The sequence below is a fragment of the Scyliorhinus canicula genome, chromosome 6 (assembly GCF_902713615.1).
Source record: "Scyliorhinus canicula chromosome 6, sScyCan1.1, whole genome shotgun sequence".
NCBI classification, from domain to species: domain Eukaryota; kingdom Metazoa; phylum Chordata; class Chondrichthyes; order Carcharhiniformes; family Scyliorhinidae; genus Scyliorhinus; species Scyliorhinus canicula.
The window spans coordinates 4,563,757-4,577,136 of NC_052151.1; the positions used below are offsets into that span (position 1 = coordinate 4,563,757).

Below are 13,380 nucleotides of genomic sequence, written 5' to 3' on the forward strand. Positions count from 1 at the left end.
AGAAATAACGGAAGCATGTAGAAATGGTACAGCAGTTATCGTGGGGGATTTTAATCTACATGTCGATTGGTTTAACCAGGTCGGTCAATGCAACCTTGAGGAGGAGTTTATAGAATGTATCCGCGATAGTTTCCTAGAACAGTATGTAATGGAACCTACGAGGGAACAAGCGGTCCTAGACATTGTCCTATGCAATGAGACAGGATTGATTCATGATCTCATAGTTAGGGATCCTCTCGGAAGGAGCGATCACAATATGGTGGAATTTAAAATACAGATAGCGAGTGAGAAGGTAAAATCAAAAACTAGTGTTTTGTGCTTTAACAGAGGAGATTACAATGGGATGAGAGAAGAGCTAGCTAAGGTAGACTGGGAGCAAAGACTTTATGGTAAAACAGTTGAGGAACAGCGGAGAACCTACCAAGCTGCTGGAGAAACTACCAGGGGCTGGTTTAGCTCACAGGGGCTGGTTTAGCTCACTTGGCTAAATCGCTGGCTTTTAAAGCAGACCAAGCAGGCCAGCAGCACGGTTCGATTCCCGTACCAGCCTCCCCGGACAGGCACCGGAATGTGGCGACTAGGGGCTTTTCACAGTAACTTCATTGAAGCCTACTCGTGACAATAAGTGATTTTCATTTTCAAGCAATTTTTCACAGTGCTCAGCAAAGGTTTATACCAACAAAAAGGTAGAAAGAGGTAAAATCGTGGATATCTAAGGAAATAAGGGAGAGTATCAAAGTGAAGGAAAAAGCATAAAAAGTGGCAAAGAAGTGGGAGACTAGAGGACTGGGAATTCTTTAGGGGACAACAGAAAGCGACTAAAAAAGTTATAAAAAAGAGTAAGATAGAGTATGAGAGTAAACTTGCTCAGAATATAAAAACAGACAGTTAAAGTTTCTACAAATATATAAAACAAAAAAGAGTGGCTACGGTAAATATTGGTCCTTTAGAGGATGAGAAGGGAGATTTAATAATGGGAGATGAGGAAATGGCTGAGGAACTGAACAGGTTTTTTGGGTCGGTCTTCACAGTGGAAGGCACAAATAACATTCCAGTGACTGATTGAAATGAGGCTATGACAAGTGAGGACTTTGAGAGGATTGTTATCACTAAGGAGCTAATGATGGGCAAGCTAATGGGGCTAAAGGTAGTCATGTCTCCTGGCCCTGATGGAATGCATCCCAGAGAGCTAAAAGAGATGGCTAGGGAAATTGCAAATGCACAAGTGATAATTCACCAAAATTCACTAGACTCCGGGGTGGTCCCGGCGGATTGGAAATTCGCAAATGTGAAACCACTGTTTAAAAAAGGAGGTAGGCAGAAAGTGGGTAATTATAGGCCAGATGGCTTAACTTCAGTAGTAGGGAAGATGCTGGAATCTATCATCAAGGAAGAAATAGCGAGGCATCTGGATGGAAATTGTCTCCTTAGGAAGACGCAGCATAGGTTCATAAAGGGCAGGTGGTGCCTAACTAATTTAGTGGAAGTTTTTGAGGGCATTATCAGTGCGATAGATAACGGGGAGCCAATGGATGTGGTATATCTGGATTTCCAGAAACCTTTCAACAAGGTGCCACACAAAAGGTTGCTGCATAAGATAAAGATGCATGGCATTAAGGGTAAAGTAGTAGCATGGATAGAGGATTGGTTAATTAATAGAAAGCAAAGAGTGGGGTTAATGGGTGTTTCACTGGTTGGCAATCAGTAGCTAGTGGTGTCCCTCAGGGATCCGTGTTGGGCCCACATTGTTCACAATTTACATAGACCATTTGGAGTTGGGGACCAAGTGCAATGTGTCCAAGTTTGCAGATGACACCAAGATGAGTGATAAAGCAAAAAGTGCAGAGGGATTTGGATAGGTTAAGTGAATGGGCTAGGGTCAGGCAGATGGAATACAATGTTGACAAATGTGAGGTTATCCATTTTAGTCGGAATAACAGCAAAAGAGATTATCATTTAAATGATAAAATATTAAAACATGCTGCTGTGCAGAGAGACTTGGGTGTGCTAGTGCAAAAAGTTGGTTTACAGGTGGAACAGGTGATTAAGAAGACAAATGGAATTTTGTCCTTCATTGCTAGAGGGATGGAGTTTAAGACTAGGGAGGTTATGCTGCAATTGTATAAGGTGTTTGTGAGGCCACACCTGGAGTATTGTGTTCAGTTTTGGTCTCCTTACTTGAGAAAGGACGTACTGGCACTGGAGGGTGTGCAGAGGAGATTCACTAGGTTAATCCCAGAGCTGAAGGTGTTAGATTACAAGGAGACGTTGAGTTGACTGGGGCTGTACTCATTGGAATTTAGAAGGATGCGGGGGGGGGGGGGAATCTTATAGAAACATATAAAATTATGAAGGGAATAGATAAAATAGATGTGGGCAGGTTGTTTCCACTGGCGGGTGAAAGCAGAACTAGGGGACATAGCCTCAAAATGAGGGGAAGTAGATTTAGGACTGAGTTTAGGAGGAACTTCTTCACCCAAAGGGTTGTGAATCTATGGAATTCCTTGCCCAGTGAAGCAGTTGAGGCTTCTTCATTAAATGTTTTTAAGATAAAGATAGATAGTTTTTTATAAATAAAGGGATTAAGGGTTATGGTGTTCGGGCCGGAAAGTGGAGCTGAGTCCACAAAAGATCAGCCATGATCTCATTGAATGGCGGAGCAGGTTCGAGGGGCCAGATGGCCTACACCTGCTCCTAGTTTTTATGTAATAGGTATCTTTTATATTAAAACAAACTTTATTCTTATCATATTGGATTAAACACATTAACTTCACAGTAAATAGCTTACAATTAACAGTAAAACAATTTTTAATAATAAAAGGATTCACTTTAACTTCCAACTGATATTTCCATTTCCAATTAAGCAAAGCCCATCACAGGTCAAAAGCCACTTGTAAATAAAGTTAACAAACACAGGGATCTTTAAAATACTGGGTGGGATTTTCTGATCCGCCAGCCCCTGCCTTTCTCGGCCACATGCCGTTTGCTGGCAGCGAGATTCTATCTTCCCTGTAAAACCCGCTGTCGGGGGTCCGCTGCTGCAGGTAAATTGATTTGTAACGGTCAATTCCAGTCACTGTTAATCGTTCAAGCTTGATGCCAAAATAGGACGTATCAAATCTATCACGCAGGATAATGGCTACTCACTGTGTGTGTCACACTGCTCACAATTGGACTTTCAGACCTGAAAAGTGCCCGTTCTACCTCATGGAATCCCTACAGTGCAAAAGGAGGCCATTTGGCCCATTGAGTCTGTGCTAACCTTACCTCAGCCCGCTCCTCACCCCATCGCCATAACCCCACCTAACTTTGGACACTACGGGACAATTTAGCATGGCCAATCCACCTAACATCCACCTCCCCGGACAGGCGCCGGAATGTGGCGACTAGGGGCTTTTCACAGTAACTTCATTGAAGCCTACTCTTGACAATAAAGCGATTTTCATTTCACATGCACATCTTTGGACTGTGGGAGGAAACCAGAGCAACCGGAGGAAACCCACGCAGACACGGGGAGAACGTGCAGACTCCGCACAGACAGTGAACCAAGACCAGAATTGAACCCGAGTCCCTGGCGCTGTGAGACAGCAGTGCCACCGTGCCACCCTGATATTTCGCATTCTTTCATCTATCCCGATGAGTGCAAGATTAAAAGTCTTGATAGCATGTCAAGGGGTTTTTCACAGTAACTTCATTGTAGTGTTAATGTAAGCCTACTTGTGACAATAATAAAGATTATTATTATAATGTCTCATTTTTCAATCATACTCATGTTCTGTACGACCAGCAACTACTTCAGTATATTCAATAGTAGGGCATCCACAACCCTCGAGGGTCAAGAATTTCAGAGATTTAGAATTCTTTGAGTGAAGACATATCTCCTCATTACGGTCCTAAACAATCACCCCCTCATTGTGAGCCTATGCTTCTCAGTTCTCGATTCCCCAGTCAATGAAACAGCCGCATAGTGTCGATCTGTTAATCCTCTTCAGAATCATGTATATTTCAATGAGATTACTTTTCATTCTTCTGAACTCCAGAAAATATAAACCCAATTCACTCAGCCTCTCATTTTATGACAACCTCTCATCCTGGGACCAATCTCGTGAACTTTCATTTTATAGTCTCCAATGCAAAGACAGCCTTCCTTCAACAAAGAACAAAGAACAAAGAAAAGCACAGCACAGGAACAGGCCCTGCAGCCCTCCAAGCCTGTGCTGACCATGCTGCCCGTCTAAACTGAAGTCTTCTACACTTCCGGGGTCCATATCCCTCTATTCCCATCCTATTCATGTATTTGTCAAGATGCCCCTGAAACGTCACTATCGTCCCTGCTTCCACCACCTCTTCCGGCAGTGAGTTGCAGGCACCCACTACCCTCTGTGTAAAAAACTTGCTCGTACATCTCCTCTAAACCTTGCCCCTCGCACCTCAAACCTATGCCTCCTAGTAATTGACCCATCTACCCTGGGAAAAAGTCTCTGACTATCCACCCTGTCTACGCCCCTCATAATTTTGTAGACCTCTATCAGGTCACCCCTCAACCTCCGTCGTTCCAGTGAGAACAAACAAAGTTTATTCAACCTCTCCTCATAGTTAATGCCCTCCATAACAGGCAACATCCTGGTAAATCTCCTCTGCACCCTCTCTAAAGCCTCCACATCCTTCTAGTAGTGTGGTGACCAGAATTGAACACTATATTCCAAGTGTGGTCTAACTAAGGTTCTATACAGCTGCAACATGACTTGCCAATTCTTATACTCAATGCCCCGGCCAATGAAGGCAAATATGCCGTATGCCTTCTTGACTACCTTCTCCACCTGTGTTGCCCCCTTTCAGTGATCTGTGGACCTGTACACCAAGATCTCTCTGCCTGTCAATGCTCTTGAGGGTTCCACCATTCACTGTATATTCCCCACCTGTATTAGACCTTCCAAAATGCATTACCTCATATTTGTCCAGATTAAACTCCATCTGCCATCTCTCCGCCCAAGTCTCCAGAAGATTTAGATCCTGCTGTATCCTCTGACAGTCCTCATCGCTATCCGCAATTCCACCAACCTTTGTGTCGCCCGCCTACTTACTAATCAGACTGTTCCATTTTCCTCCAAGTCATTTATATACACTACGAACAGCAAAGGTCCCAGCACTGGGCTAAATCGCTGGCTTTTAAAGCAGACTAAGGCAGGCCAGCAGCACGGTTCAATTCTCGTACTAGCCTCCCCGAACAGGCGCTGGAATGTAGCGACTAGGGGCTTTTCACAGTAACTTCATTGAAGCCTACTCGTGACAATAAGCGATTTTCATTTAATTTCACTGAATCTTGGAGAACACCAGTAGTCACAGCCCTCCAATCAGAAAAGCACCTTCCATTGCTACTCTCTGCTTTTTATGACCTCACCAGTTCTGTATCCATCTTGCCAGCTCATCTCTGATCCCGTGTTTCTTCACCTTTTGTACCAGTCTGCCATGAGGGACCTTGTCAAAGGCCTTACTGAAGTCCATATAGACAACATCCACTGCCCTACCTGCATCAATCATCTTTGTGACCTCCTCAATAAACTCTATCAAGTTAGTGAGACACAACCTCCCCTTCACAAAACCATGCTACCTCTCGCTAATACAGATAATAATCGCTTATTGTCACAAGTAGGCTTCAATGAATTTACTGTGAAAAGCCCCTAGTCGCCATATTCCAGTGCCTGTTCGGGGAGGCTGGTACGGGAATTGAATCCATGCTGCTGGCCTTGTTCTGCATTACAAGCCAGCTATTTAGCCCACTGTGCTAAACCATCCCTTTGGAAACGACAACTGCATGTATTATTCCAGGTGTGGTCTTATCAAAGCCCCATACAATTGTGGTGACACTTCTTTATTTTTGCACTCCAATCCCCTTAATAAAGGTGAATATGTGATTTGTCTTTCTATAACTGCAGACTAACCTTCCGTGCTCTTTATACGAATACACCCAGGTTCCTCTGAACTTCAATATTTACAAGTCTGATGACTTTTTAAAATATTCTGCTTCTCCATTCTAAAGTGAATAACTTCACACTTCCTCACATTGTACTCCATCTGCTATCTTTTTGCCCACACACTGTCTGCACTTTTATACGGCCTCTTTGTGTCCTCACAGCTTACATGCCCACCTGGCTTTGTATCGTCAATAAATTTTAATATATTATTCTCTGGCTCTTCAGGCAAGTCATATAAAAATAGCTGAGACCCCAACACCCATCTTTATGAAATTCCTCCAGTCACAATCTGTCAACTTGAAAGTTCTCCATTTATGCCCACACTTTGTTTCCTGTCCTTTGAACAATCCTCTTATCCATGTCAAAATATTACCCCAACTCCATGAGTACTTTTCCTGCAAATTAACTTTTCATGTGGCATCTTATCAGATGCCTTTTGGAAATCTAAAACACCACATCTACTGGTTTTGCTACACTTATCTTAGTTAAATCAGACCAAGGCAGGCCAGCAGCACGGTTCAATTCCCGTACCAGCCTCCCCGAACAGGCGCCAAAATGTGACGACTAGGGGCTTTTCACAGTAACTTCATTTGAAGCCTACTTGTGACAATAAGCGATTTTCATTTCTTTTTCAAATCCCCAAAAACGACTACATTTGTCAAAAATTATATTTCCAGAGTAACGTGGTAAATTGGATTCAAAATTGGCTGAGTGATAGCAGCATGGTAGCACTGGGGGCAGCACTGCAGCACAGTGGTTAGCACAGTTACTTCACAGCTCCAGGATCCCAGATTCGATTCCCAGCTTGAGTCACTGTCTGTGCAGAGTCTGCACATTCTCCCTATATGTGCGTGGGTTTCCTCCGGGTGCTCCGGTTTCCTCCCACAGCCCAAAGATGTGCAGGTTAGGTGGATTGGCCATGCAAAATTTGCCCTTAATGTCCAAAAAAAAGGTTGGGTGGGGTTGCTAGATTATGGAGAGAGGGTGGAGGTGTGGGGTGCTCTTTCCAAGTGCCGGTGTAGACTCGATGGGCTGAATGGCCTCCTTCTGCACTGTAAATTCTATGATTCTATGAGACAAAGGATGGTGGCAGAAGGCTGTTTGTGTGACTGGAGGCCAGCGTCCAGTGCCACAGGGATCTGTGCTGGGTCCCTTATTGTTTATGATATATAGAAACGATTTAGAAGAAAATGTGGGGAGGATGAGAAGTAAGTTTGCAGGTGACATGAAGATTGGCCGGTGGTTGACAGTGAAGAAGAAGGTCTTAGCTTGCAGGAGAATATAAACATAATGGTCAGATGGACAGATCAATGGCAGATGGAATTTAACCCTGAAAAGTTTGAGATGATGCACTTTGGAGGAGTAACATGTCAAGGGAGTACTCAATGAATGACAGGGCACTAGGAAGCCCAGAGGAATAGAGGGATCTTGAGGTTCTTGTCCACAGATCCTTGAAGCCGGCAGGACAAATTAAAAGGGAAGTTAAGAAGGCAGATGGGACACTTGCCTTTATCAGTCTTGGCATAGATTATAAATTAGTGCAGGAACCCCTGTGGCTGTCCCCCTCTCGAACAGGTACACTGTTTTGGATACTGTTGGGGGTGATAGCCTGTCAGAGGAAAACAACAGCAGCCAGATCAGTGGCAGCCCAACTGGCTCCGTTGCTCAGCAGGGGAGTGCAAAATGCATGAGAGCTATAGTTATAGGGGACTCTATAGTAAGGGGCACAGGTAGGCACTTCTGTGGAAGTGAAAGAGACTCCAGGATGGTGTGTTGCCTCTCTGGTGCCAGGGTTAAGGATGTCTCTGAAGGAACACAGGACATCCTGAAGGGGGAGGGTGAACAGCCAGCGGTTGTAGTACACATAGGTACTAATGACTTCGGCAGGAAGAGTGATGAGGTCCTACAGAAGGAGTTCAGGGAGTTAGGCAGTAATCAAAGAAGCAGGACCTCTAGGGTTTTAATCTCAAGATTACTCCCTGTGCCACGTGCCAGTGAGGCTAGAAATAGGAGGATAGGGCAGCTAAACACGTGGCTAAACCAGTGGTATAGGAGGGAGGGTTTCAGATTTCTGTACCATTGGGATCTCTTCAAGGGCAGGTTTGACCTGTACAAAAAGGACGGGTTTGCATCTAAACTTGAGGGACACCACTATCCTGGCTGGGAGGTTTGCTAGTGTCACTCGGGAGGATTTAAACTAATATGCCAGGGGAGTGGGAACGTTAGCTTAGATGGTGTCATTACTGAAGGGGAAATAGGGAACAAAAATAAGACAATAACATCACCCTCAGGCAGAGGAAAAAAGGTGACAAGTGTGAGAAGGGAGGTGGTCAAAGCAGGACTGAGGGTGTTGTATCTTAATGCACCCAGTATATGGAACAAGGTCAATGAGCTTGTTGCGCACATTGAAATTGGCCAATACGATGTTGTGGACATCACAGAGACGTGGCTGCAAGGGGATCAGGGCTGGGATCTAAATATCCAAGGAGAAGTGTCCTATTGAAAGGACAGGCAGATGGGCAAAGGGGGCGGGGTTGCATTGATAGTAAGGAATTAAGTTAAATCAATAGCAAGGAGCGATACAGGATCAGAAGGGTTAGAATCTCTGTGGGTAGAGTTGAGGAATCGCAAAAGTAAAAAAACCCTGATGAGAGTTATGTACAGGCCCCCTAGCATTAGTCAGGATGTGGGGCAGAAAATATTTCAGGAGATAGAGAGAGCATGTAAAAAAGGCAATATTACAATAATCATGGGGGACTTCAATATGCACGTGGACTGGGAAAACCAGGCTGGTAGTGGATCCCAAGAAAAGGAATTTGTGGAATGTTTAAGAGATGGTTTTTTGGAGCAGCTTGTGACAGAGCCTACGAGGGAACAGGCAATTCTGGATTTGGTGATGTGTAATGAGGCAACTTAATTAGGGATCTTAAGATGAAGGAACCCTTAGGGAGCAGTGACCACAATATGATAGAAATCACCCTGCAGTTTGAGAGGGAGAAGCTGGAGTCAGACGTAACGGTATTACAATTAAATAAGGGTAACGACAAAGACATGAGGGAGAAGCTGGCCAGAGTTGATTGGAAAAGGAGCCTAGCAGGGGAGGACAAGGCATCCATGTCTGACAAGGGAAGGCAAGGTCAGCATTAAAGCGAAAGAAAAAGCATACAAAGTGGTGAGGATTAGTGGGAAGACAGTGAAAAAAAATGACAAATGAAATGAAATGAAAATTGCTTATTGTCAGAAGTAGTCTTCAATGAAGTTACTGTGAAAAGCCCCTAGTCACCACATTCCGGTGAGGTGTGGGAGGCTGGTATGGGAATTGAACCCGCGCTGCTGGCCTGCCTTGGTCTGCTTTAAAAGCCAGCTATTTAGCCCTGTGCTAAACCAGCCCTTTAAGCAGTGGATTGGGAAGCCTTCAAAAGCGAGCAGAGGACAACTAAAAAAGCAATAAGGGGAGAGACGATGAAATATGAGTGCAAGCTAGCTAGTAATATGAAAAAAGATAGGAAGAGTTTCTTCAATATATAAAAGGTAAGAGAGAGGCAAAAATAAACATTGGACCACTGGCTGGAGCAGTAATAATAAGAAACAAAGCAATGGCAGACAAATTGAATAATTACTTTGCATCAGTCTTCATGGTGGAAGACATCAGTGGGATGCCAGAGATCCAGGAGAATCAGGGGGCAGAGGTGAGTGCAGTGGCCATTACTTAAGAGAAGGTCTGGGGAAACTGAAAGGTTTGAAGGTGGATAAGTCACCTGGACCAGATGGACTACACCCCAGGGTCCGAAAAGAGACAGCTGAGGCAATTGTGGAGACATTGGTGTGATCTTTCAGGAATCACTGGAGACACGAAAGGTCCCAGAGGGCTGGAAAGTGGCTAATGTAACATTGCTGTTTAAGAAGGGAGGGAGGCAGAAGACAGGAAATTATAGGCCGGTTAGCCTGACTTCGGTCATTTTAGAGTCCGTTATTAAACATAAGATCGCATAGTACTTGGAAATGTGTGATAAAATAGGACTGAGTCAGCACAGCTTTGTCAATGGGAGGTCATGTCTGACAAATCTGTTCTTTGAGGAGGTAACAAGGAAGTTAGACAAAGGAGAACCATTGGCCGTGATTTATTTAGATTTTCAGAAGGCCTTTGACAAGGTGCCACATAAAAGATTGTTAAATAAGTTAAGAGCCCATGGTGTTAAGTGTAAGATCCTGGCATGGATAGAGGATTGGCTGACTGACAGAAGGCAGAGAGTGGGGATAAAGGGGTCTTTTTCAGGATGGCAGCCGGTGACTAGCCTCAGGGGTCTGTGATGTAACTTTTCACAATATACATTAATGATCTGGAAGAAGGTACTGAAGGCACTGTTGCTAAGTTTGCAGATGATACAAAGATCTGTAGAAGGACAGGTAGTATTGAGGAAGCAAGAGGGCTGCAGAAGGATTTGGACAGGTAGGAGAGTGGGCAATGAAGTGGCAGATGGAATACAATGTGGAAAACTGTGAGATTATGCACTTTGGAAGGAGGAATTGAGGCATAGACTATTTTCTAAATGGGCAAATGCTTAGGAAATCAGAAGCACAAAGGGACTTGGGAGTCCTTGTTCACGATTCTCTTCAGGTTAACGTGCTGGTTCAGTCGGCAGTTGGGAAGGCAAATGCAATGTTTGCATTCATGTCGAGAGGGCTAGAATACAAGACCAGAGATGCACTTCTGAGGCTGTATAAGGCTCTGGTCAGACCCCATTTGAAGTATTGTGAGCAATTTTGGGCCTCGTATCGAAGGAAGGATGTGCTGGCTTTGGAAAGGGCCCAGAGGAGGTTCACAAGAATGATCCCTGGAATGAACAGCTTGTTGTATGAGAAACGGTTGAGGACTCTGGGTCTGTACTCATTGGATTTTAGAAGGAAGAGGGGGGGATTTTATTGAAACTTACAGGATATTGCGAGGCCTAGACAGAGTGGACATGGTGAGGATGTTTACACTTGTAGGAAAAACTAGAACCATAGGACACCATCTCAGACTAAAGGGACAATTGATTAAAACAGAGAGGAGGAGAAATTTCTCAGCCAGAGGGTGGTGAATCTGTGGAGATGGCTGTGGAGGCCAAATCACTGTGTGTTTCAGCCAGAGATAGATAGGTTCTTGATTAATAAGGAGATCAGGGGTTATGGGGAGAAGGCAGGAGAATGGGATGAGAAAAATATCAGCCATAATTGAATGGCGGAGCAGACTCGATGGGCCGAGTGGTCTAATTCTGCTTCGATGTCTTATGGTTTTATAAGAGCAGGGAGGTTATGTTGGAGGTGTACAGGACTTTGGTAAGGCCACAGCAAGAGTACTGCTGTCAGTTCTGGGCACTGTACTATTGGAAGGATGAGACTGCACTAGAGAGGCTGCAGAGAAGATGCAGCAGGATGTTGCCTGGGATGGAGCTATGAAAAGAGGCTGGATACGCTCAGGTCATTTCCTTTGGCACAGAGAAGGCTGAGAGGGGAGCTGATTGAGGCGTATAGGATTATGAGGGGTATGACAGGGTGGATAGAAAGCAGATGTTCCCCTTAGTTGATGGGACAATAACAAGGGGACATAATTTTAAGGTGAAAGGCAGGAGATTTAGGGGGGATTTGAGGAAATATGTTTTCACCCAAAGGGAGAATCTGGAATGCACTGTCTGGTAGGGTGATTGAGGCAGAAAATCTCACAATCCTTCAAAAGAACTGCAGCCACGAGGATAGATTGGAGAGGTTGAGCCAGTTTTGGATGAGCACTTCAAATCAAAGCTGTGGGCCAAGTGCGAGGAACTGGGATTATCGTAGAATATAGAATTTACAGTGCAAAAGGAAGCCATTCGACCCATCGAGCCTGCACCGGCTCTTGGAAAGAGCACCCTACTTAAGCCAACACCTCCTCCCCATCCCCGTAACTCCACCTAACCATTTTTCGACACTAAGGGCAATTTCTCATGGCCAATCCACCTAATCTGCACATCATTGGACTGTGGGAGGAAACCGGAGCACCCGGAGGAAACCCACGCAGACACAGGGAGAACGTGCAGACTCCGCACAGACAGTGACCCAAGCCGGAATCGAACCTGGGACCCTGGAGCTGTGAAGCAACTGTGCTAACCACTCTGCTACTGTGCTGTCCTTAGTGTAGATTAGAGTAATTTTTTGTTTGGTGGTGCAGGCTTGATGGGCCGAAGGTCCTCTTCTGTGCTGTCTGATTCCATGAGGTGGAGGCGGTGAAGGATCAGTATGTAGATTGCTGCTGTTTACATTGTATAGGAATAATTGGAAGTTCCGTTGCACTGTGGGAAATGTGTAGCCTTTTCCCCTCATTCCTCCCTCGGTGTACCTACAACAGATAGGCTGCCTCAGTTAAAAAGGCAGCTCACAAGCACCTTCTCAAGGGCAATTAGGGAAGGCCAGTAAATGCTGCCCTAGCCAGCGATGCTCATGTCCCATGAAAGAATTTGAAAAAACAATTTGTGCAAGCTCCCATATACAGCCGTGCGTGATTTTACTCTGAGCATTTAATCATAAAAGCAGAAGTTTCAACACAGTGGACCAAGTAGTTAAGAAACATTTATTCAAAGAGAATATAGAAATGGGACAAATTCTCTGGAACAAAAAGGCCATCAGACATTGGCCTGGAGATAAGCCCTCCCGTTCTCACCAACAGCTAAAGACCCAGCTCCACCTCCTGGAGACGGGGTTGTTGGCATTACTGGGATGGGCCTCAGACACATGCAACAGCTGAGGGCCGGATCTGATCAACTCATCCTGAAAGGAATAGAAAGATTTTGTTACAGGACCATACAGGAGCTGTGTTAGACCATTAGATTATTATTATCTGAAGGTGAGAGGAGACTTGTATGGAATCCAAACACCAACACAGATCTGTTCAGCTAAAGGTCCAATTGTGTGCTGAACATTCCAAGGATAAAGAATTGCAGCCACGAGGATAGATTGGAGAGGTTGGGTCAGTTTTCCTTGGGGAACAGAAGACTGAGAGGAGGCTTGATAACGTTATTCAAGATCCTGAGGGGTTTGGACAGGGTAAATAGTGAGAAACTGTTTCCACTCAAGAGAGCGTCAATAACTAAAGGGCACAGACAAGATAATTGGCAAAAAGAGTAAATGTAATGTGAGGAAAATAAATTTCATCCAAAGGGTGGTTGGAGTCTGGAAGAACCTCCTGAGAAGATGGTGGCGGCAGGTTCGACGACAGCGTTCATAAAGTAATTGGGCTGCTTTCTGAAAAGAAAGAATATTCAAGGGTACGGGCATAGGCAGGGGAGTGGGACTAGATAGAATGCACTTTTGAGAGCCAGTGCAGATTCAATGGGCTGAATGGCCTCCTTCTGCACTGTTAAGATTCTGTGATTCATTCTGTTAATCCTAC

At 44.7% G+C, this 13,380-nt stretch overlaps 1 protein-coding gene across 1 annotated transcript in view; it reads right to left on the minus strand.

Annotated features, from left to right (window-relative positions):
- LOC119966916 (dynein heavy chain 14, axonemal-like) overlaps positions 1-13,380 on the minus strand; it is a 1,122,002-nt gene that overhangs the window by 980,063 nt on the left and 128,559 nt on the right. The window lies entirely within an intron of this gene.